Genomic DNA, 24,575 nt, shown 5'->3' with positions numbered 1-24,575 from the left:
TATAACCAGGCATGGCATTTGTAATGTTCTCTTTGGTGCTCTTTAGAATGATTCAGAATGCAACCTGTGACAGAGCCGATGTAACCCACAATCCATTATGCTCATGAGGTTTGATGGACCCATACCAGTTATTACTAACTGCTCTAAGACCATTTAAAGATTTTAGAGAACTGTTTACTACTTGACTGCCAACAGCAATCAAATCATTAATGTAAACCAAGACTGTTCTCGTACTCTGTTATTATTTACCTTGACTGACAGGGAGCACTTCGTCATCCTTCCAGCCAGGTATTTCAAGCCTTTATACACAATCACCCATAATCTACAGGACAACTTGTTTGTATCTGTGAAGTGACAGTACTCCACACCAACAAAATTATACTAGTCTCAGCTCTTTAAAAATGATTAGTGGATGTAACAGAAATAAAACAGTGCAATATACATGCTATCACTCCTGATCACCTGAGACTCAATTCTGGTTGCACTGCAGAGGGTGAAAACCTCAATTTCTCCACAAGAAATTGCTATTTTCCCAGCTTCTTCATATTATTTCAATCAACTTTACTCCAAACACAGCATCTGATACACTGAAAGGCAAAGGTGGTGCACAGGAAATACTATCAGGATAGACCTACTTAAAATTACAAAAACACACGTTTACATTCTTCCCAAGGCAAATCATGCAGCGATTTCTAAAAAGTCATTAAAAGCGTATGAAAACACGAGAAGTACAGCCTTTGCTATCGGATGCCACAGCTCATCACACAGGCACACACGGAGACACAGTTACCTTAAACACCGCCAAACCCTCCCCGGCAAGGGCACAGCCCAGCACAGCCTAGCACGTATCACAAGTACGGCAACTTCGAGCCGAGCCGAGCCGGTGAGGGCGGAGAAGGTGGCGGGGCCCGGGGGCGCCTGACAGGAGGCGGCACCTCGGAGGCGCCGCAGCCCCGCGCACACCTTCCCCACAGAAAGTTAAGGAAATCCCTGCAAGAGCCGGTGAGTGCCCAGCCGTGCAGGGGGCAGCGGTGGGATCACGGGGAGGACAGCACCTGCCCCGCTCCTCAGCTCTCCGCCAGCGCCTGTCGTGCGCCTTGGCCCCGTGAAGTGGAAAAAAAACCCCAAAAACAAGGCAACAAACCAAACCAAAACGAGAAGTTGTCCGTTTCGGAGTAAGGCTCCGGGCACGGCCGCGATGTGAAACCGGAAGGCACGGTACCGACTGCGGGCCTCCCGCCCGGTTATGTAAGGCACGGCTGTCCCGACGGAGGGGGAGCCCCGCGCCCCTCGCAGACACCTGCGGGAGCCGGGCAGCTGCGCCTGCCCTCCCCAGCCCCTCGCGGCGGGCCGCCCCCAGAACCGCTCACCAGCTCCGCAGGTACCTGTCCCGCGGGGGGAACCCTCCCGGGAGGGAGCCCGGGGCCACCTACCGCTGTCCGCGCTGCCACCTGCCCCAGGTGTCCCGCAGCGCCGCACGTCCTCCGCCGAGCCCCCCGCGGCTGCCCCGCCGAGGAGGATGGGACGCGGGCGTACACGGCGAAGAGGAAGAGAAACAAGCCGAAAGGCTGCCCCCTCTCCGCCGCCCCGGGGGAGCAGCTCGCTCTGCCGCCTCCTTCCTCGGAGCACAACAACAACAAACACGGAGGAGCGGAGCGCAGCGTGCGGGGCGGGCACGGCCCTAGAGCCGCCGGCGCTGGGGAGGCCACGGCTGCCCCTCTCCCCTCTCCTCCGCGAAGCCGCCCAGAGAGAAGAGAAAAAACCTTCACAAAATAATAATAATAATAATAATAATAATAATAATAATAATAATAATAATAATAATAATAATAATAATAATCACAACGCACCCGGCGTATCCTCCTGGGCTGCGGCGCTCCGGGGGCTGCATGCAGCGGGTGGGGGCAGCCAAGGTGCAAGGGGGCAGCGCACACTCGCACCCACCGGGAGCGGCGGCCAGGTGAGGGGAGAGGCAGGGATGCTCAGGAAGGGGGAACCTCCGCTCCGCGCCGCGCTCAGGAGCGCGCGTGGGTCCCTCGCGCCGCCACACAGCCGCACCTTCTCCGCCCGCCGGGGAGCCGGGAGCTGCGCCCGCTCGGTGTCGGCGCCGTGTGGCTCGTTCCCTTGCTCCCTCCTGACCCCCCTTGGAAGCCTGGCGGCTGTCCCGCGGTACCTGCGCGGGAGGTGCGCCCGGCAGCCGCGCCCCGCCACCCACCCGCCCCTCGGCAGCCGCCGGCAACCAGGAAGGAGCAGCGGGCGAGAGCTCCCGCCGGGGAAGGCGGGCAGGGAAGGGCAAGGACCCCGGGGGTGAAGGAGGGACGGGGGCCCGTTACCCCCGTGGGGCGGGCACCGAGCTCCAGGGGGGAGAGGGACGCCAGTAGCTTCGGGCCACTGGGAGCTGGGGTTGGCCACGGCTGCAGTGGGGTGAGCGGTGGCAACCTGCCTGCCTGCCCTGCCCTGCCCGCCGGGGCTCGCTGCCCTCCCGGACCCGGCTGCCGTGGGCCGGGAACTTCCTCCCATAACTGGGCTTACTGGGATCCTGATAAATCTGATTCCCGGGGTGGCGGGAGGGGTAGGCAAAGGGTCCGTAGTTTTAGACTCAAAGTCACTCACCCGCAACAGAAACCGGGTATCGCCGTGCTCTGCCTGGTCCGAGGCCCACGGCACATCTCGCTGTTCCAGCGGGAATCCCACACTGTCCGGCGGGTGGTGACCCGGTGTCACCCTAGCGCTAGGCACAGGCAAACTTCAGCCACCTTCGTGGAATGAAGCTCCTGAGCACGAGCCCCTGGGGTCGGGCTGTTCGGAGTTCGGAGAGATGAGAAACTGCCTTTTGCATTTCATCCAGCGTTTGGGGGTCAGTTCACTTGGTTGAATACTTTAGGCATAGTTTCCATCCAGTTCAAAAATGTGAAAGTATGAAGTAAATTTATAGAATTCTTTATTTGAAAAGTTCATTGCTGATTACTGTCTGTTGCACCTGCACCATGTTTAAACTTCTATAAATAGAGACTTATTATGCCAGCTATACACTAATTTCTCATTATGTAAACCTTTTGTTTTGTCTAGATATTCATCTCCAAAGATGGAAGAGGTCTTAGAACAGTATTTTGGGCCAGATTAGAAACTCTGTGTTCTCATGAGTTAACAGTTATTTGCATAAATATTTCCATTGTACAAAATGTACATCCTACTTTCCATACAGTGCAAAGTGAGAAGTCTACAACATTAGTCTTTACTGTATCTGTGAAGACTACTGTGCAGATAAAATGCTGAAGTGTGAGTTATAAAAGGTCCCAGAAGGAAGGAAGGTTTGCAGAGGAAATGAAGAGGTGGAGTATCACCATTATGAGCAATTCAAAGTCTGGGAAATTTATATTAAGGATACATAAAGTACTGCTTTGAATCATCTCTTTCCTCACACTTTGTCACTGGCAAAAAGGTATCACTTCTTTTCTTGGAAATTTGAGGAAGATACTAAATGAGTTTGATACTGTAGCTTTATGTATAATTTTTGCTTTTAAATGGTAACTTTGGTAAAAAGCATGAAAAAATAAGCCAATATTCAACAGCTTGAAGAGACAACACTCACTTTCAGATTTTGGGTGGTGATACCTGTCTTTTTTTGCATAAAAATCTCAGGGGAAAATTAGATCAAAATCTCATCTGCTCACACTTTCAGAAGGTAGATGAATAAATTATGGTAATGAGATTAGAATCCAAGTCTTGCATTCTTTCATATTGTATGTAAGTTTGAGCTAGAATAATTATCCTTCAGGCAGTGGGCCATGTATTTACGTATGTGAACATCTTTGCATACAGATGTGCATGCAAAAATTATACATTTGTATATATATGTGTGTGCGTTTATATACAATTATGCACACTTACTCTGCTGAGGCCTCAATGTCTATGAAGGTATGAGGAGACTCACAACTGCAGAATGTGGATTGTCATACAATATATGGGAAAAAAATTTGGAAAAATGACTGCCCTTGTACAGCTGTGTTGCCTGGCATAGCTGCAACATCTCTCTTAATGTGTTGAACATCTCCCTACTGTTCAGTTTGTAGTTTCCCCTGTTGTTCCAGGATTTTTGTATGAAAGCAGATGTCAGTATGCTCAATTACATATACAAATTAAACTTTTGTAAAAAACACTAGAATCAGCGGACAGTATTGGTGGCTAGAAGTGTAGACATTCTGATTTGTCCCTTGTAATTCTGCTACTAATGAAGGCCAGCTCCTGAAAACTCTTAATGACGAAAGCATGTATGTTCAGCAGCAATGTGCTCACATCTACAAAGCCAGTATAGTTTCTTCTTTTATTTGCTTCCTTTTGCGGGGAAAGAAGAAAAATGTCGTCTTCTTTTTAAATATTCCACACACTATTTCACCCCTGGTCTTTGGGCCACTGTAAAGAATTCTATCTGAATAAAAGACAGTATGAAAACAAGTGACACAGGAAAATTAATCTTGATTTTTTTTAATTAACTGTCCATGAAAAAATTGCTTGAGTCAAGTATTAAATGTTCCTCTATGCAAATCAGAGAAAGGCAATGGAAGGAGAACAGATTTTGCACAATATTTCACATGTACTTTTATACTAGAATTGCCATTTATTATTCTTAATGAAAAGCAACTGACCTTGTTGGCCAATAGATTAGACCTATTAGGAAAACTATAGTTTGTGTGTGATAGCCTCATAATGGGTAACCAGGCAAACGTCATATAAACTCGGAGAAGGATTTAATTAAAATTCATGGAACGCTATTGAATTAAGATGAAAGAACAGCTATTTGCTTTCAAGAATTGAAAATGGCAAATGTTGTAATGAGGAACCATCACTGAGACAGAGGAGATTGCTGATGCAAGATGAACGATATCAAGCCCTACATGCAGAGTAAACATAATCTAGACCTAATTAGGAACTCATTTGAAATTTTTCATGAATGGACTGTCAGTAAACTCCAGATGATAACTCTTTAAGTCTTAGTATCAAGTCTTGATTATAGAGACTTAGGAGGTTCCTGTATTTTCACAAAACCTTTTATTATGTGTGAGTCCTTGAAAATAACGAGACAATGCTTACCCTATTTAATAAGCAGAATCACACAAGCTCTTGATACTATTTTTTCCAAGAAGACTCTGATTCAAGAGCATTGTCTCAGCACGTATTTGTTTGAGTAGTCAGACTGTTTATATAGATAAACAGAACACCCTTACCTGAGAACTATCACAGACAGGGAGCGATGTGTTAGTAGTCAGTGTATTTCAAAGTTAGACTTAGTTGCTAGGAATTTTCTTTATGGTCAGGGTGGATAAACTTTAGAAGATCTCTGCCAAATATTTAGAAAAATGGATCAAAATACATCCTTCTTCAGTAAATACCTGTGAAAGCAGTGGTTAAAAAGCCACCATTTCTGAAGCCTTTGAGTCCTAAAAAAATTGCATTTTTACTTTCTCAATGAACCTTGAGAACTGGGGTGGTGATCTGCAGCCACAAGGGGACAGACCCTTTTCAGAAATCTTGTCAGAACTCACAGTTTCTTACTAGCCGTGGGTATTAAGGCATTTGACCTCATCGTAAATATGCATTCTAAATTCTACTGGTAAATTATGATTACCTACTGGAGGAATCAGCAGTGGATGAATGACAATATAATAGATATTGACAGTCTTTGCAAATATGATGTATCCTTGCCTGAATGAGAAAGAAAAGCAATTGTTTACAGAAATACTGGCATTTAAAGGTCTGAGTGATACTGCATTTTAGAGCAAAAATAGCCTATCGGTGATCGATTACTGTCTCCGTCTGGCTCTGTGGCTCACACACGTGCAGGCACAAATGCATGGCTAGCTTCAGTAATACTGTGGGTAGCAAAGAGACAGGAAGGTTCTTTGCATGGGTTCCAACAGGAGCATTTATTGCTTCTACACTGTCAAAGGCTCTAGAGGAAAGACAAGAACACCAAACTCAGGGGTTTTTTATCTGGGGTTGGGGAAAAGGCGGGACTAGGGAACAGGGACCAGTGGGGAAGCTCTGGGGGAGTGATGAGGGGTAGAGGCCAACAGCCAACTGGGGATTCAAACTGGGATAGATTAACATAACAGAACAAGCATCCTGGGAGAAGCCTTTCTGGTCACCCTAACATGAAGTGGTTCTTGTGGTACTAAGGACTTGTCTTACTGAGAACCTGTCTGTTGTAACATGGGTTCACTGGCCACCACAGTGATAAAACAAGAATTTTTGTTTCAAATTTTTCACCTAATAGTTGTCTTCAGATCCTAAAGCGTTGTTCAAGAGATGAACATTATTTTCATGACACCACCAATGTCCTGCTTGCAGAAGAAGATTGAAAAGTGGTTGTAGTAGCACAGGACTGTGGAGATGAACGTAGCAGCCTTTCAAACTAATTTTCTCCTTTTTTTTTTGTCTCTGTCTAATTTTTGCCTCTGACAACCCAGTTTTCTATGAAAATGATCACCTTGCAAGTTATTTGAAACACATCCCATGTACTGCTGCAATATAGGCCAAGGAAGTCCTATGATAAAAGGAGTTTACTCTTCTGTGTCTTCTGACGTGAACATTCCAGCTAATGGAAAAAGTCAGTCAAAAATATTTGATGTGTTCAAGTGCTGTTAAGAGCATTACCATGTTTCTGTTTTTCACTTAATCAGTAGAGAAAACATGCCTGATATGTACAGTTAATTTACAAATGAATGAGTAGAAAACAAGCCTGTGTATAAACACCTCTTCACTTACACAAATTAAAGTGTCTGTATTCTCAGTAATTACAGATGCATACACTCACAGAGATATACATAAATAGGTACATTTAGATTCCTTTTTTCTTTAGCTATGATAGAGTGTTTTAAAGGTTCTTGTGGACATGGAAAGTTAACTTCAAGACAGAGATTAATATATACAGGACTACCTGTCATTAACCTCTGTTCCTCCCATCTTTCTTTTTTTTACTTATTACACCTTGGCTTTTACATTGCAGTGCTTCAGAACTTGGACTTCTCTTTGGAATGACCAGCACAACACTTCCTCTATTTCAGTATAGATGCTTTTAAAATAACAGCCCTCACTCAGCTCAGTGCCAGAGGAAGTTCTGCCTGTCTGTGTCTCCATCCGTTTTCTCAATCCAATATCTGCAGTGTGTTGAAGTACTGTTTGTTTCTAATGCCAGTTCTCCAGCCATTTGGAGAAAGCATCTTTATTCCAGAGATGTAAAATATCTAACTTCCTATCAAACTTAAATTGGAAACAGATGTAACAGGCAGGGCTGTCCAGCTTGAAGTCCTTTTACTTTTCATCATGCAAAAACAAAAAACCAAAGAGGAAGAATTCTTTTGTTCATCTTTAAAAATGAAGATTTACAAGTTCCCAGGTGAAAGTTTCCAAGAAGGGGTAATTGGAAAAGAAACCAGGCTTAGAGAATAAAGACAGGTTTAGTGTACTAACTAATAAGAATGATTAGCTGGCACCCACAATGAATTAACTTTTTAATTATTCTTTATAAAATGGTAAGGTTCTGACATTTCAACTTCCAAATTCATTTTTATAAGGGAAATAAAAGGGGTGTTAACATGAATGATAAAATCTAATGACAATATAATTTTGTTTACTATAGCATAATCCTTGATGTGAAAATCTGTAAAAGGCTAAGATCTGTATTACATGAAATTTGTGACCACCTAGCTCTTGAATTCAGTGCAATTTGAGAGTAAATCACAAAATGCAGATATGTCTCTACATATTCAGTGCAATTTGAGAGTAAATCACAAAATGCAGATATGTCTCTACCAGAGAATCTAATGTGTGCTCAGATCAGTTTTACACTAAGTAAAACATACTCCTTAAATCTCAAACATGACAGCCATCATTATAGTTTCTCCTGCTGCAAAAGAGAGAAGCTGTAGTCACTGTGTGGGCAGACATCTACAAAGCTCTGCTTTATTGCTATTCAATGCATTTCCAACAAGAGGAAGTCAACCAGCCTCACACATAAAACTTACTCCAGAATGCCTGAGCACAGCTGCAGCAGTATCAGCAGAGAAAGAGCAGAAAGCATTTTTGATAACTGAAATGGGGCCTCCCCCTTCTCACTACAAAAAACAATCTCCTACTACAAAAACTAATCATGTTTTGCAGCTGGGGGTTAGCTTTGTGGGATAGGAAATCATGCCATTTTCCAGGTTTGATATTGCATAATCTAGTGGGATCTGAAAACAAGCAGTTTTCAGTACAAATCTATGCAAAGTGTGCAGTTACAGGGCGTGTACTTGCTTGCACTGCTTTCTGTTTTCCCCGCTGGGAAATTCTTTTCTCTTTCATACATGGCACTGTGCTAACTTATCTTTTTTTCAGTTGGAGCAGATTAAATAGCTAGTGCAGTATACATAAGAAAGAATTTTATCAACTGTGCTTACAGTGCTTGTTAATGGACTGCACATAACTTTGTTCTGCTACTGACTATAGCTCGAGTTGTCAATGTATAACATTCCCTCCCCCTAATTCTACATTTGCAAAGTGGGCAGGTGAGCAGATTGAAGATGAACAACAAAAGGATATTATTTGCACCTGTGAAGTTTGTTTTTTGAAAAGAGGGTACAGTATCCTTGCAAGATGTTGTGTCACTGCAATGGAAGAGGTCCAGAAAATATGGGTATCAGTAGCATTTTCAAAGATTAGCGCAGCAGTATCCCAATTTGCGCCAGAGAATACCTGTTCTTGGTGTGCTCTTCTGACTGGCAGGTGTGGATTGACTTATGCTATGGGGTAATGTAGCGGGTTGGGTTTGTAACCGGGCAGAAACACCAATTTAGTGTAGTGGTTTGGTCCAAAATACTCACTACTGTTTATCTTCTGTGAGATAAGATTTAGGAGAAACACAAAGCAGGCACCAAACTTGAACGAAATATAACGAAGTTCATTAACAGACCTAAAAGAAGGAAAAAAAATTATACCACCTTCAGAAGTCTCCTCCTCCCCCCCACCTTCCTCCCTTCTCCCACTGACAATGAAAAAGACAACCCTTAAGATGTTCAGTCTGTTTACCACTTCCATAATAACCTTGTTCAGTCCATTTAGAAAGAGAAGTCTCTTCTTGCTCGTGCTATGAACACATTATCACAACGAGACAGCCACCCACTTCCAAATATTGTTCAGTCCATTTAGGAAGAGGAGTCTCTCTGCTCGCATGTGAGTCCCTTCCCCCGACTTGCAGCTTTTCCCGCAACTGCTTTCAAGGGTCCACTCTTGAAGTTTTTTGGGGTACAATTTTAAGGTTGAGCCGTTCAGAAACAAAAAACAGAGGCCCTTCTCCTTCCCTGGGAGCAAAGGGTCTTCCTCATCTTCATCTTTAGGACTATCTCTGGGAGCATCTCTAGGAACTGAGGTTTTCTCCTTTCCCATTTGGAGCAACAGTCCTCATTTGGTCCATCTCTCCCTGTCCAAACTTCTCATGAAATTACAGCTGCGTCAGCATCTGCCTATCTCAGCGCAGGTGCTTTTGCTTACGAGTTGAACACTCCACCCCCCAGATCTTCATGAAATCACAACGGGATACTCTGATATATCATAGCTTCACAACAGACTTTCAGCTTTAAGCATCTCCTCCTTCTCTTCCCTCAGGTTTTCAGCTCTTCACAGCAATAAAACTTGCTAACCTATGACAGGTAAGCAAACAGTCAATTAGATAGAGCCTTTCAGTAGCAGTTCATTCCTTTACTGTGTGTGCTGCACTGCATTGCTTAATACTGGAGTTTACCCCAGATTCAGAGATGGTGGATAGAAGGATGATTCAAACATCAATCAGAAAAGCACTTCAGGTTTCCGCACCTAATAAGGTTAACCATAATAAAAGATTGTTACTTGGACTGGTTGTGAAAAAAGCTGTAAAAATTAGAATGGTGGAGAAATCTGAATCTATCAAAACAGATACAGTATTTAAATAATCACTGTCAATAAAGTTCTGATCTTGTGTTCATGAACAGTGGTAGATTGAGTAGTATTGCTTTCAATTCCCTTCTTCTTTACAGTCACAATGCAACAATTCTCAACTTTGAAAAGCCACAGCCCCCAAACATTCAGACAATACATGACTATTCATTTGGAAGTTTCAAACAAGCTTGAGCAGGGTAATTGCTATCTTATGCCTCCACAGTCAATACTGAAAACTTCACCTTAGACAACTCTGGAATTGACTATGCCAAGCTTTCTATTTCTCGGCCAAAACAACTGCGAGGTATGATAGAGCAGTGCTACCTAATATTCATTTTAACCCGCATGGTAGATCTAAACCCTAAATACTGACCACCCATATGGATCTTCAGACATACGCTGCAAAATCTAAGTTTTCTTGCTTGTTTTTACATGAAGAAAGCAACTTTCTGTACATTCCTAGTGTATGAAATAGATTAAGCAATGTTTTGGAAGTTTTAGGGAGAAGCAGAGCCCAAATAAACTGTTTTCCCAAATAACTGAAATTTGAAAACATTTTAAGTGTCCAAAGCTGAGTCTTCCAATGGGTGGTGGTAACCACCTAGCAATACTTCCAGGTGGATCTATGGTCTGTTTGGTCGGTAATTATTAGGTATTTCAAAATATATTTGATATAAATGTCTTGTAAAAACCTGTATGCAGTTATGAACTGGATTAATACATCCATTTCCCAAAATACACTACTGTATAGATTTTAAGAGGTTCTCTGATCTCTGTCATAATGAAAACAATGCAGCTTCTTTGTGTTTAGTTGTTTTAAATATTAAAGCTTTCTCTTGAAGGTAAAAGAATAGGCAGCTCAGAGATAGAAATAGTCTACCACATTCCTGGTTTTTCTATTTCTAATAAGCTCTAGCTACTAGTATAAAACTTCTGTTTAATTAACAGAGAAAAAATTTAATAAATGGGCAATTAAAAAGTAGCTAGGCAGTATGAAAGAAGGTGGAAGTAAGAGGAGGTACAGAAAAGGATAAATTTGGACTCTGATGCATTTCAACAGGGACACACCCTACAGTTGTCCAGATTCCTTCCTGTTTAATATGAGCTAGAGAAAAAGGATGACCATAAAATGGGTGGAAGGAGCCAGCTGAGAAAGGATGCAAGTAAGTTGATAGGACAAGATGAAAATTAAAATATTGAAGAAATTAAGCTTCAAATCTTTCCTAGGTAGTGCCTGTATGAAAGGGAAAAGAGAAGCATTAAATACAATGGGAGTAGGCAGCAGTACTACAGGAAATGGCTGGGCCTTACAAGTATAACATTAACTTTATGAAACAAGAGCTAAACCTATAAACCTTCCAGTATATAAAAGATTGTCATAAGCAGGACAGATAAGAGCAGAAAGAAGGTAGTTTCATTTGTAGCAAAAATGTTTATAGATGGTGAACACTGATAAAAGCATGGTGTGAAGCAGAAGGAGCTCCAGGTCCTGTGGCCTCAGACATGTCCTCTCTGTAGCAGTGTGAGGTACAGTCAGTGCTCTCTCCTGGCGCTGCTTCTCAATGCCTCTGTAGTTCTCAGAGTCTGACATCTGCCCTGCTGGTGGCATGCATTCCATGAAAATCACACATCTTCTTGGCAGTCCAAAATATCCTGATGAGGACTAAGCAATGGGCATGATGGCACTCACTGGGTTGAGGGATGCCACCAGGGCGCCAGACCACAGCTGATGCTACTTGCAGCTGTGGAAGTTTTATGGAGGCAACATCAAGTGGCCCAAATAGCTGGCAAAGTTTTTCATAAGATTAAATATTGGGAAGAAATTTTTGTGTTCAATTTCTTGTGCAAGTCCAGTGTACGGACTCAGTGATGGAGCTCAGAAAGAGCTGTTTGTCAGATTAAGTATCTTCTTTCTGTATTTTTTTTTTTTTTTTTCCTGAGTAGAACCAATTTTTTAATTCATTAGTTTTACTAAAACTGGTAATCAAAGCATTGTATACAGTCATGCTATTTCTGCTCCAGCTGAAACAAGAATGTTTGTTTGTGCATGTTAATGATGCCACTAAGCAGAGAGGTGACAGCAAGGTTGAAGGGAAAATTATCTTCTTAAATATTGAAGGGAAAAAATTATCTTCTTAAATATTGCATAAATAACTGAATTTGTATGATTTTTGGTTAGTGGGATGAAACATCCAGTGTTCAATGCTTTAGAAGAATGGCCTTTTTCTAAACTAAAGAAAGTGTGAATTATATTCCATTGTTGTACAGCTTACACAGCTGTGGAAAGATTGGAATCTGATGTATCACAAAGAGAAATGATGTAAACTGGAAACATGACATTTCAAGGGGAAAAAACACTTAAAATGGAAAACAGAAAAAAACCCCAAAGCTAGTTAATTGTCTGCATGAAATTGAATTTCCAAGAAGAAACAAAGCAAAAGAAAGCCCAACAGATGTTTTTGTGAATGCTTTTTAAACTTACTGTCAGCACTTCCATTGGGAAACACCCAAATTCAATGAGTAAATGAGTTTGGAATTAAAGTGAGTATATTCATAAATTTTAGTATATATTAATAATTTCATAAAAGTAGTCAAACCATAAAGTTTCAGCCCAGAACATTGAATCCTGTGTAACTGTTAGGAAAAGTCTTTATAAATTAATAAACCTGTGAAGGCCAACATTTATGGTTATAAATTGTAATTGTATAGTGATATGTGTAAATTACTGGAAAAATTTATCAGAGCTGAACAGCTGCCAGTGGCTGAAACTATCCCAGTAAAAATGCCAGTGTGAGGAGTTTTTTGTAGACTGGGCTTATCTGTGGTTCAGCCTTAGCCCAAGGAAGTCTTTGTCTGAAAATAGCTCTGTTTTAGGCATACTTATTATGCTACCTGTAAATATGTTGTTTTCAACCTTGTGTAAACTTTCCTTCACGTGTCATAAGCCACTGCATCTCTTTCATTAAACTTGGTGTTTGTTACAAGAGTAATTGTAGGCCCTGGCTAGGTTTCTCTTCCACAATTTTCCATCAAGCCCATTGAAAACCTAAAAAAAATTCAAAACGTCTTTAGAAGTTAATGAAACAAAGAGTGTTTTTCTAGATACATTTTCAACAATATTCAAATCAATAAATTTAATACTAAATTCCTAAAATAATTTGTCAATATCAATTTTAAGATGATAAGAAAAAAATATTTTATTCACTATACTTGGAAATTCACATTAATTTTGTTCAAAGATAAGTTTTGTGGAAGTATTTCTGTAAATTAGCCTGTGCTGGAGCATGTGCTGGTGTGTGTGCATGTCCAAAATAGCAGAAGACAATTGTGGTTTTTTATTAATAATGTAGCTGGTGCACAATTTTTCCATCAAGTGTCAGCATCTCACAGCATGAGAAAACAATGTATTCAGAAAGGATGTGACAGAGGGAAGAATATTAAAGAGTTCTACTGTAGAAAGACTAAGGAAAAATGTGATTTTCATGACAGTAACAGCCCATCAATCCATGTTAAATCAGGTACATATTTAATACCACAAGGCCCTTAGATTGAATATCTCTGTACATAACAACATTTAGTTTCACAGGTAACATACAGTTCACCCCCATTACCCAAATCTCATGCAATAAAATTCTCTGAGAGTTAAATTTCACCAAAATGAGGGTAGACTGAAAGTATGAAGTGAAAAGGTCTGAAGACAGTTATTTTCTTTTCGAGTATATATAACCCACTAAAAATGGCACAAATCTTTACAGGGGAAGGTAGAAATGACATTTTCAGATTATCTGCGCCCTCAATTTTCCCTGTAAACATCTGCAGAGCTCTCTCTTTATCCTCCCTCCACTTGGTTTAATACCTTCAATTGTAATAATATGTAAAAGAACCCACAACAAGCAAAATGTACCCACCCACTGCCCAAATGAAAACAGCCACCTGCAGCATGACTGCAGTTAAGCTTTCAGTGGACTGAGACAAGTGCCAGGCAAGCTGACCGATAGTATTTGCCTTGTTATACTGCTTCCCATCTGCCTGTGTCCATCTGCTGCCTTCTCTCTTATTCAAGGTCCTTATAATAGTCACCATCTCTTGCTTCCATGTTGGAAACAGTGTTTAGCACGAAAAGGCCTCGGGTTCATCGTGACATTAATAGACATAATTGCAGTTAAAACACTTTTATTATAGTGTGGATTTTTTTTTCCCCATTTGGCTACATCAGTTTCTCATGCTGTGTAATTGCAGTTCATGACAATCTTTGAAGAATTATGTACTACCTATTTTTTTATGAACATGCCTACCTCCTGCTGGTTTGGCACAAACTAAGGGTCCCAATACAATCAATTTGCAGACAGATGGGGTAAAATATGTGTCTTTACAATGACCAAACATGTTTGGTTTATGAATATTAATTAGCTCCTGGTTTTCTCATCAAATGGGAAAGAAATTACTTAAATCACTGTTTTCAAACTGTCAATCCACATAAGAAGTATTAAATTTCTAAAAGTAGGATTGCTTTGTTGAAACCAAACTGCAAAAATTAAAGGATTCCTTTCAGCATCAGGCCTCTTGCTGATCCTGAATGCTGAACAAGCTGAGCACACTCTCTCCAGCCTCAAATCTTGTGTTTTTCTCTGCTTGTCCTGAGTGCTGGGAGTGGCACTGAAAATCATCCCATTTTTTCAGTGGAAAGCATCTTTGAGTGGGGAGAAAAAACTGCTTTCAATAGGTGTTCCACTTGCATAGAACAGCTTGCTGAATGTCATCTTGCACTTACAATCACCGAAGCTGCCTATTCAAAGCAGTATGTGTCTGCTATCCTTATCTCCAAATCTGGGCCAATGCAATCAGTCCCATTCCCTTAACTTAATGGGCAGATCTACATCGACTTTAATGTCAGCTTAATCAGACTCTAAGCTCTTCAGGGAGAGGAATTGAATTTTCTGTGATATGTGGAATCTAGCTTGCTGCCAGAGATTTAATTCAGGGTGATAGAAGATAACACCACCACCCGCCCAAATTAATTTTATTAAGTAGAGAGTATTTTAATTATAACTTCTGTCATAAGGCCACAGTTTAAGTGGAATATTTAGGTTAAAGTAAAAAAAATCATAAACTGGTGTTTATGGATACTCCACAAGTCTGTCACTCAGCACTGCATATAAATTTTGTTTCTTCAATAATAGATTTTTACTTATCAATTTCACATTCTCTGTTTTTTCCTTTGCAAAGTAATATATTTAGAAGAAAACTATTTTTGTGTTGTCAATTTCTGTCTCTGTATCCATGTCTTGAATATTACATCACAAAGTAAATAAATAATTCTGCTTTATCCAGCAATATTGAGAATTAGTGACACAGTGCACCATTATTACATAGCTGTATTGGGAAAAAAAAATCTCACTTTAGGATTAGATCTTGCAGACTCTTAATGCGGCGTGAAGTACTTTTCTAAAATTTTTTTTACAAGCACTATTTTTAAAAACTAGTGACATTAGTTGCAAAGGTTTTACTATATGAAATGTCAGAATAGGTGAATTTGCCTTTATACAATGACCTGTTTTATCAGGAACCTTTAACACATATGGATGTACTGCTCAAGAGAGGTGCTGTGCTGTAAGGTCTATAAAAGTGCCATTGTCTGTAGGCATGATTAAGAAAATATCTAATATAGATGTGCTGCCACCTGTCTTTTTTCCAAAGAAACTGTCACAGCCATTCCATTTTAAGGCTGGGAGTTAAGTTCCCGGCTGTTGTGACGCAATTCAGTGTCTAGCTTCTGCTTACACTGATAATTACCTTTTCAGTTGTCATAACAGGCTTCAGATTGAACTACTGTGAAAAGAGGTAAAAACAGTGTTACACTTCTCTGGGGCAAACAGGCTTTGATTTGTCATAGAATTGTGGAATGCTTTGGGTTGGAAAGGACCTCAGAGACGATCTATTTATTCTGGCCTTTTTCTTTTTTATTTGACAAAAAATGTAATTTACGTTTTGCTCTTGAAAAATTAGTCTCATTGAGGAAAAACTCCAGCTATTTTCCTTCATTTTTCCTACCATTAATCCAAGAGAAAAAGGCTGTAATAGTGAAATAAATGCAAATGATTTGGGAAAGGAAAATGTGTTCATCATGACACCTGATATAAAGTTAATGCATAACTATTAGCACCTGATGAGTCCATTAGCTATATTGATGCAGAAGATCAGTTTTATCTACTATGAAACTGTTTTCCTCCTCCAGATAAATGAAATTGCTAAATTTGATCTCTGTGCAGGATAAGATGAAAAGGTAGTGGTAGAATTGTGTAAATACTGCAGTGCTTTCTAAATGCATTCAATCAAGTTAAAAAACCCCAACACATTAATTTATTCATATTTCTCTATCATGAAAACAAAGAATTGTTTTCATGAATTGGTTGAAGCTTCCCATCAAGTGTTTGGGAAAAGTATCCCAAGGAGTCAAGAAACCCTTAAGTGAAACGACTCACTTTTGAGGTAGCATATTTCTTAGATTTCTTTAGAGACCTTTCAGGGCCCTGAAATAGTGAAGAGGGTTCTTTAAGCCTTGTCAGCGCCCTGGCACAGAGTTCAGTTAACAAACCCAGCCACTGATCAAATCTCTCTCTTCATTACTGGAAAGGATCATGCATATACAGTAAATTGCTCAGCAGTGACAGGATAAAATAAAAATTTGCATTCAGCCACTGACAGGAACTTATTCTTCTAGGAATTATGCTTCAGGTAGAGGACTTACATTCCCAGATGAGCAAATATAATCTACAAGACAGAATCTTCTGGAACTGTCTCACTCTTTCAGGACTGAAGCAGGCATAGGGATTTTAATTTTGGAGGATGGAAAGAAGACACAAGGTCTGGAATGTAGATCTACAAGATTTCTGCCCATCTTTACTCATTAAAGACACTCAAGATCATGCTTACAGCAACTCCAGTGGCATTCAGTCGTGTTTTAATCTGGATATCAGTAGTGTTTTGAATCAAGGTCAAAAAACTCAGTGATCACCAGTGACTAGTTCTAGTTTCACCAAAAGCTTCAATTTTGAGATGCTACAGACTAGGTAGAAAAATGCCTTTTCAATTATTTAAAAAAAAAAAAAAAAAAAAAATTTACAGCTTTATCCTCCTAAGACCATCAATATGTCAAATGGAATGCTTTGGATTAGGAGGTTAGAGATCAGTCACCAAAATTCATTGTCAGCCCAGGCAGTCCTCAGCCAATAATGAGAGGCAGACAAGCACCTAAGTGTAATTATCTCAGTTATGGTTTCAATGTACAGATTGGTATAGAATAAAAGTGCAATGAAAGCTACATCCCACACTGAAACATGGGAAGCAGTCATTAGAGGGGAACAAAACAATTTTACTCACCAAAGGAAAGTTTTCTCTACTAGCTAGTTACATATAGGCAGCAATGCCTTGTCCAAAGGGTTGCTGCAAGCAATATATACATATTAAATGAGGGGAAACAATCCTGGTTTTCATTAAGAAGAATGGCCTGATTATCTCCTGTATAAGCATGGTTTAACATGAGCTTTGGAGCAATAGAATAGGTTCATGTGGATGTCCTTGAAGGACTGAAGGGAAGGAGAGCTAGTATTCCAACAAAGGATAAGAAGGGGACAAGCAGAGATACAAGCATAGCTGAAGATGCCCTGCAAAGGTGATTTGCCACAGGAAGCTAAAAACAGCTTAGTGATGGGCAAAATTTTAGGTGGAGGTTACTGAGCAAGTATAATCTGAGACAGGAGGGAAGGACCCAGCCACAAATAGTATTACATAAATAAGGGTGAAAGACTTTTCTTACATAACCTTGCCTAAGGTACACTAGGCAAGGTTTTCTTTCGCTTCTGTGTGTATATCCTTTTTTTGGTAATGATTTGTAACTGTGCTGCTTTGGGATGTTGTGAATAAATGCTTGTATTTGCGTTCTACTGTAGCTGAGGTTGAATGGGATTTAATTGAACTGGAACTGCATGACATCAGTGACCCAAAAAAATCCATATACTGGGTTACCTCAATAAATCCCTGCCTCCTTAGTACATATTTCTATACTCAGAGGGTGACAGAACAGGCTTCATTTCAGTAACAAACACCAGTCAGATGGGGAGTTTGCACCACAGACATCAGGAAAAAGTCACGGTTAAATGTGAGGCTTGCAGGGAAAATGTCAGTATCATTATTGGTTTCCACTGCATTAAAGGCTGAAAGAATCTTTTAGGAAATAGAACAAAGCCACATGCTCTACAAGCTGCTCAGCAACTTTGGAGTGAAAACTGTATAGGAGATGAGGCATAAATATTTCATGAACCAGTAAAACTACAATATGATCTTCCAGTGCAGCAGGCTCCTTCCCAAAGTTTTGCAATGCATTGCCCTTACAGCCCCCCAGGGGTTTTCTCCACTTGAACAGCGGAACGACATGAATTTCAAAAGCAGGAGATTATGTAAAAGGAAGAGAGAAGATGTTTCATTCAAAACCAAAATGGGAAAATCAATGTGTTTAGCTGATACTTAGACTTCATATTTATCTGTAATATGAAAGTCCATAATCTGGAATTGCTCTGCCATCCTCTTACTCTGCCTTTATTTTTGTACCTCCCTGAAAGCGTAGGCTTTAGTGTGTATCTCTGATGCTCAGAAATGCAAAGAAAAGGGGTTTTGTTTAACGCTTCAGCGTTCTGCAATCATTTATAAAAACAAAGTAATGTTTTGGTTATTACATTTTTAATTATTATTACAATATTTCTTGCAAGGTGCTGCCAAGATTGTGTTTGCTCATCATAACAGCAGAGTCAAAAAACACACGAAGGGCCATCGTGCAGAAGACAAACTAGCCAAATTAAGGAACAAATGGTGCAAAGAGAGATGAAATTGCTTGCTTAAATACACAGTTTACTTGTGACAGTGGGTGCAGAAAATGTGAGTCTTCCTGAAAACAACTATCAGATCTAACAGTCTATCAAGTTTTGAAAAAGCTTGGTCACATATCTGAAATCTACAGTTAATCTCACCCAAATTTCACAAATCAAAGTCCTACACAAAAATTATCTGGGGAAAAACTAAAACTGTTAAACAACCCATGTTCATCTGTGTTATTTGTTTTATTAAACTGCTTCTCTCTTCCTCACTAGTTCCCTTCAGCGTAGTTGTATCTGTCCCCAGATGTTGAAATCTGTAATATTCTGTACAGAAATGAGCTGACAGACAAAATCATCTGTGAATCAGATGACCCTCTATAAGGAGATTGTCCCTGAAGGACATGGTCTGTGCTGAAGAGAAAGCATCATGTGTTACATAATCCCTAAGTGTTAGTTGATGCCTTGAGTCATGAGTAAGGCACTGTGGCAGACTCTGGATAAAATGTACTAAGAAACTTGAACAAATCTGTGTGGGTAGGGAACATAAGACACTCTTGTTAAATATAGAAAAATTAACCAAGACAATTCCTAGATCTGTCCTGTATGTTCTGAAGATACATCATCTGAAACACCAGATTCTAAGGCAGAAATCCCTACACAGTGTTCTAGCATATGAACAAAGCCGATAATTAAATTTAACAAGGTTTCAAAAAAATTGTTTCCCCACTTAGTTTTGAGTGCTATGCAATAGGGATAGAGCCAAGATTCATTTCACCAAAAAGCAGTCAAAACCTACATTTTTGTCTTGGTATGTGGCTTATACATCTCTAAAGATGGAGGATTAAAAGGTTTGGGCCTGCCTCCAACAGCGGAATAGCTCACTCTATTCCTTACACTTTATGAACTGGAAAATACAATATAAGCCACTTCCACCTGCTTATTATGTGATAAATTCTAGTCTGCTAGTAGGGAGTGTTAATTGTGAAATGTGGTGCAATGTCGTTTTTAAAATTCCGGTATTACTGTTAGAAAAGTGGGAAGAAAGTTAAAGAAATAAATAAAAGACGAGATCTGTCACAGATTTTCATTTTTAAAAAAAATTATCCCACAGAAATTGTACACTCCTTACTGTCTGGCATACGATATCCGGTTTTAGTCTTCAAAGTAGATCAACAGGAAAACAAGTTGATTTTTTTTTTTCCCCTGCTAGGTGGATATGCATAATCTACACTTTTCTCTTTCTCAAGTTAACATACTACTATTGCAGCATCTGGTGTCATCCAACTGTGTCAGGTTACAAAACTTCTAGCCAAAGAAATCTAGCCAAACCAATCTAGCCAAACAAATCTCCTGACAAGATCTGGGAACAAATTGGGTCTCTGATACTTTCACTTCAGGAAGCTTTTCCAATATGCTGCTTTGAAGCATGTGATGACCATGCTGAGAGTCACTATCTGCTTTGGTAACTTTAGAATTCCTTTTAGATGTGTGGTAACAAGTTCAGCTTTCACCACTCTTGGGTGAAACATAAGAGCACAGCTAATATGTTGGAATTGCAAAAAGTTACCTCATTAATCAACCTAAAATCAGTGTAAGATATGCATATAATGAGCACAGAAGAGGCAGAGTGAGGAATGCTTGCTTTTTCTGAATTATTTGCTCTTCAGTGCTATTGCCTGTAACACAGTGGGACTGCTACGCAAGCAAGGACAATGAAATGTTACATGTTGGCCAAATCTCTTCTTCCTGTGAAAATTCACCTATGTTTTAACATATTCCTTTCACTCTAATGTAGGGTTCTTCTAGAAATAGGTTCTTCTGCAATATTTAAAGAGAGAATACTGTTCCACCACAGGTCCCACCTTTCTGTGCTCTGCAACTGGCAGATGGCACTGTGTTCTCCCATCTCGTCACTGGGGTTACCTGTAGTATAACATCTCCAGCAATACAACTAATTTCTCCATCTTACATACACCCATGGTGTTTTCCTCCTGGTGCACAACAAGCTGGAACAATATGTTTGTTTTTAACACCAATGTCGTGGGCCAATGCCATGATGCACCGGAGCTTGGCTGTTCCTGTCTTGCCCCGGCAAAACAAAATGAGAAGTCAAGCTGCTCTTGCTGAGCAGAAGGATGGGCAGGTATTTTCTGAGGCTCTTGGTCCAACTTAGACACAGAAAACGGGTCAGTGTGAAACCCAGTGTGTCCCATCTCAAATACATCAACAACAATATAGACTTTTAGTTTATTTGTATCCATTTTCTACACCAAGGACCTTACTTGCTTGTGATACTTTGAAATGTTGAATGGGAAGGGTGGAGAGAAAATACTGACCGTAATGGACAGTAGGTGAAGAAAGGACCCTGTAAATAACAACACCAGAGCACAAAACATTCTGCCTCTCCTGCCTCAAACAAGAAAAGCAAAATCCCTTCCAAATGCAAGGAATTAAATAATGTTAAAGGGAGCACCATCCAGGCCTGTTGGCTATCCTCTCCTTGGATACAAGAGTGACACTTGCTAGAGGACATTTCATTCTTCCTGTAATCTTTATTCGTTAACCAAGCATACTCATTAATTACATGTGCCCCAGAATTCTTGCTGGGATTTGCAGTCACTCAGAGGTGAACAATATGAGAACAGAATAGGAATAACATAGGCAACTCTTGCCAAAGTACATTTAAAATTAATGGGTCTAAGAAATTATTTCTTTTCTAATGAGAATCATTAAGCATGAGATTGAATTTTAGAAACATCTGAAAGGCCTAGCAGGCTGTCAATGGTTTCAAAGCATAAGCAGCAATTTGAGCAGTTATTCTCTAAGGTGAAAAAAAATGTATGGGGAAAAAGTTAAAAAATGTTCACCTGAGTATTTTGCAAACAAGTTAAATCTACAAGTGAAAATGATAAAAGTTCTTGTCTTTTGATTAACAAATAAAATACATTTAAATTTTAAAAGGCTTTTAAATTGTGGCACTTTGCAATATGAAATGGTAGTGTTAAGCCAAAGTTTGGACTTGATCCTGGAGGTCGTGTCCAACCTTAATTCTATGATTCTGAAGTGTACCTAGGGAAAAGTGAATGTATGGAAAAATATAATGCCTTCACCTGGAAGAACTTATTATTGAAAGATATCACAGAAAGGCAAGAAATGCCTAGAAAAGGATGACAAAAGCAAACAAACAAAAACAAGTAAAAGGCAACTGTATTTATCATGTTCTGTGGACTCCAATCATTCATTACCAAGCCAAGAAGGTAAACCCTCTGCATTAAAATAGTATTTAATAATTATAGAAAAATGGAAATAGAAAGCTTGGGGAGGAGTGAGCAAAGTCAGTGGCAATCAACAAAATTTAAATGAAAGAATGTCTGAATACAAGGAAGTCTCTAGCTGGCTTCTAATACCCTTACTTGTTCCTTTAGCTTACAGCTTTAATGTAACACCCCCAAAGTGATATAATGTACAGTAAATAAGCTTAGGATTTCAGAATATGCTGAATCAACTACCATCACTGCTGGTTTATTCTATTTTCTATTACCCACCTTCAAATATTTCAGTGGGAGATGCAAACATTTTTGAAATGTAATACAAATATTTACAAATAGGAGGGATAGCTCATTTTGATGGAGGTCTTGTTGAGACACTGATAGTTACTTGATGTAGTAGTTTAGGTGCACCAGGCTCTAAATATAGTAGTTTTTAATAGCCACATAACTTTTTGTTTCCTTGCTGCCTGTGTAAACACCCCTTTGGTAAGAACAAAATGCAAACCCAATCCTCAATACACCCAATATTTATCATCTCTAAGGAAGTTTCACTGATCAAAAAGCAACATCTTTGTTCATAGAAGACTTTAAAGTTTTGAAAATAATCAATAAAAAGAGAGCTTTTGTTTAGTGACAGGGTTATAAAATTACCTTTTCTATTTACTTACCAAGAGATAGAGAGCCACAAAACTTGATAATGAGTCTTTCCCACACCAAGCTAGTAACTATAAATTGAATACATCTATTTTTCACAATTTTGCCTACAGTACTACAAGAATATGGGGGATGATTCTGTCTGGGTTTCACCTTCAATTTTGCACTGAGTTAACTAAAGCTATGTCAGTGTTCCACAGTGATGAAGAGATAGAAGTTGTGTTTCTCAGAAAGAATATAAACTATTAGTGTTGATATTTAACAATGGGAAATCCTATTTAAATTTGTGAGTGTGAACCATCTTCTAATGGAACAAATTCTGACTAAATCTAGAAGAAGCATCATGAGAAATTGCAGCTAGAACACAGCCTGAAATCATATCCAAAGATCTTGGAAGTTTTTTGCTAGTGCATTAATTAGTATGTTAATCTTTCCTTCTGAACTCTTAATGAGGCCCAGCTTCCTCTGCCCACACAAAGGGAGAATCTTTAATATCACTTAATCGTTAACAGAAGTGTGAGTCAGTACATTCATTATCCTTAATGTCAGTCCTTTTCCCAGAGCAGGAAATTAAGAAAGCCATAGCAAAAAGGAGGAACTTCTGGAGACAAGAGCCTGGAGACATTCTAGCCCTTTCCCCAACAGCTGATTTAGGAATGAATTATGAAGACAATAACATTTGCTACAATAATCTTCAGCAACTGCTTTGTGTCAGAGTTACACCTTAGGGAGACTGTAGGTTTTCTCCTGGCATCTGTGCTCCATTAGCAGATGTAACTCCAAAAGATTCAGGTAATTCCTGTGAAAGGTTGAGAAAGCACAGTTGGAGCAGAAAGAAAGAGAAATACAAGTGGAAATTCGCAAGTCCCTGTTGTCCATCAAGGGAAAAATTAATTTATTTCATTAGTCCTAACCCTTTCAATATTAAAAGTGATGGGCAATATCCTTCTGCTACAGCAGAATTGCAATTTTAAATGTCTGCAATGGCAAATTGCATAAAAAAGTATTAGTTTACATTACTATTAAGCACTGCTGTTTTATTAAGTCTCTGAGGTCTCCTACCACTCTGCACTGCCCTAAATAACCATCTCTATGCCACCTAGTGCCTTTCCTGGACATGGTCTTCCATCTGACACCCACTAAACCCTTTCTCCACCGGTTTAAGCAGTTCTGTGCTATTTGGTGGCGCATGATGACAAACAAAACATTAGTTCTGCAAAACATTTAAATGCTATTATGCTCTTACTCTCCTGAAAGGTGCACCTGAACCTAATGCTGGTGTAGGTACTGTCCTTCCTGAATAAAAGAAAGGAAATTGGCAGCCTATACAGGTATTATTAAACTCTCTTCCTCCTAAATTCTTCATCTTGTACTGATGCTCGTGTATTTAATTAGATTAGACCTGCAGGATAGTTTAAATACATGATAGATGATGATCTTTTGCAGATATGGCATACATTTGTCCAAAGCTAGGCAATTATTTATTAGCTTTGGACAATTTCAAGTAATTGAATATTTATGCAACTCTACACTTTGTCCTTTATCTTTGCATTGAATGAGTCTACTTAATTTGTAGCAACTAGGACACCATAGAAATAAGATTTCTATGGAAATTGCCTACAATCAGATGATCTACATTCATGATATTGTCAGGTTGGCTGTCAAAGTTTTTTAGTTTTGATCCCTGTGAGGCATAGAAAAGTTATTGCTGTCTCATACTAAATTATAGTATTAAAATTTACAGTGGGAAATGGCTTGAAACCAAGAATGAATTAGGGCAAAATTACTGAGTTTTTTAGGATCTAAACAATTTTACAAAATTATTTTACAT

At 39.6% G+C, this 24,575-nt stretch overlaps 1 protein-coding gene across 11 annotated transcripts in view; it reads right to left on the bottom strand.

The window, feature by feature from the left end:
* MBP (myelin basic protein) overlaps positions 1-2,730 on the bottom strand; it is a 111,356-nt gene extending 108,626 nt beyond the window's left edge. For 2 of the 11 annotated variants that reach the window (XM_069004305.1, XM_069004319.1), the window contains exon 1: positions 1,434-1,757. The gene's annotated coding sequence lies outside the window, so the exon portion shown is untranslated. The other 9 variants (XM_069004310.1, XM_069004311.1, XM_069004306.1 and 6 more) reach the window with 9 other exon arrangements.
* Between the last annotated feature and the right edge of the window lie 21,845 nt (positions 2,731-24,575).

This window comes from Aphelocoma coerulescens, chromosome 2 (assembly GCF_041296385.1).
Source record: "Aphelocoma coerulescens isolate FSJ_1873_10779 chromosome 2, UR_Acoe_1.0, whole genome shotgun sequence".
In the NCBI taxonomy this organism is placed as follows: domain Eukaryota; kingdom Metazoa; phylum Chordata; class Aves; order Passeriformes; family Corvidae; genus Aphelocoma; species Aphelocoma coerulescens.
This window is presented reverse-complemented; position numbering and strand designations above follow the sequence as displayed.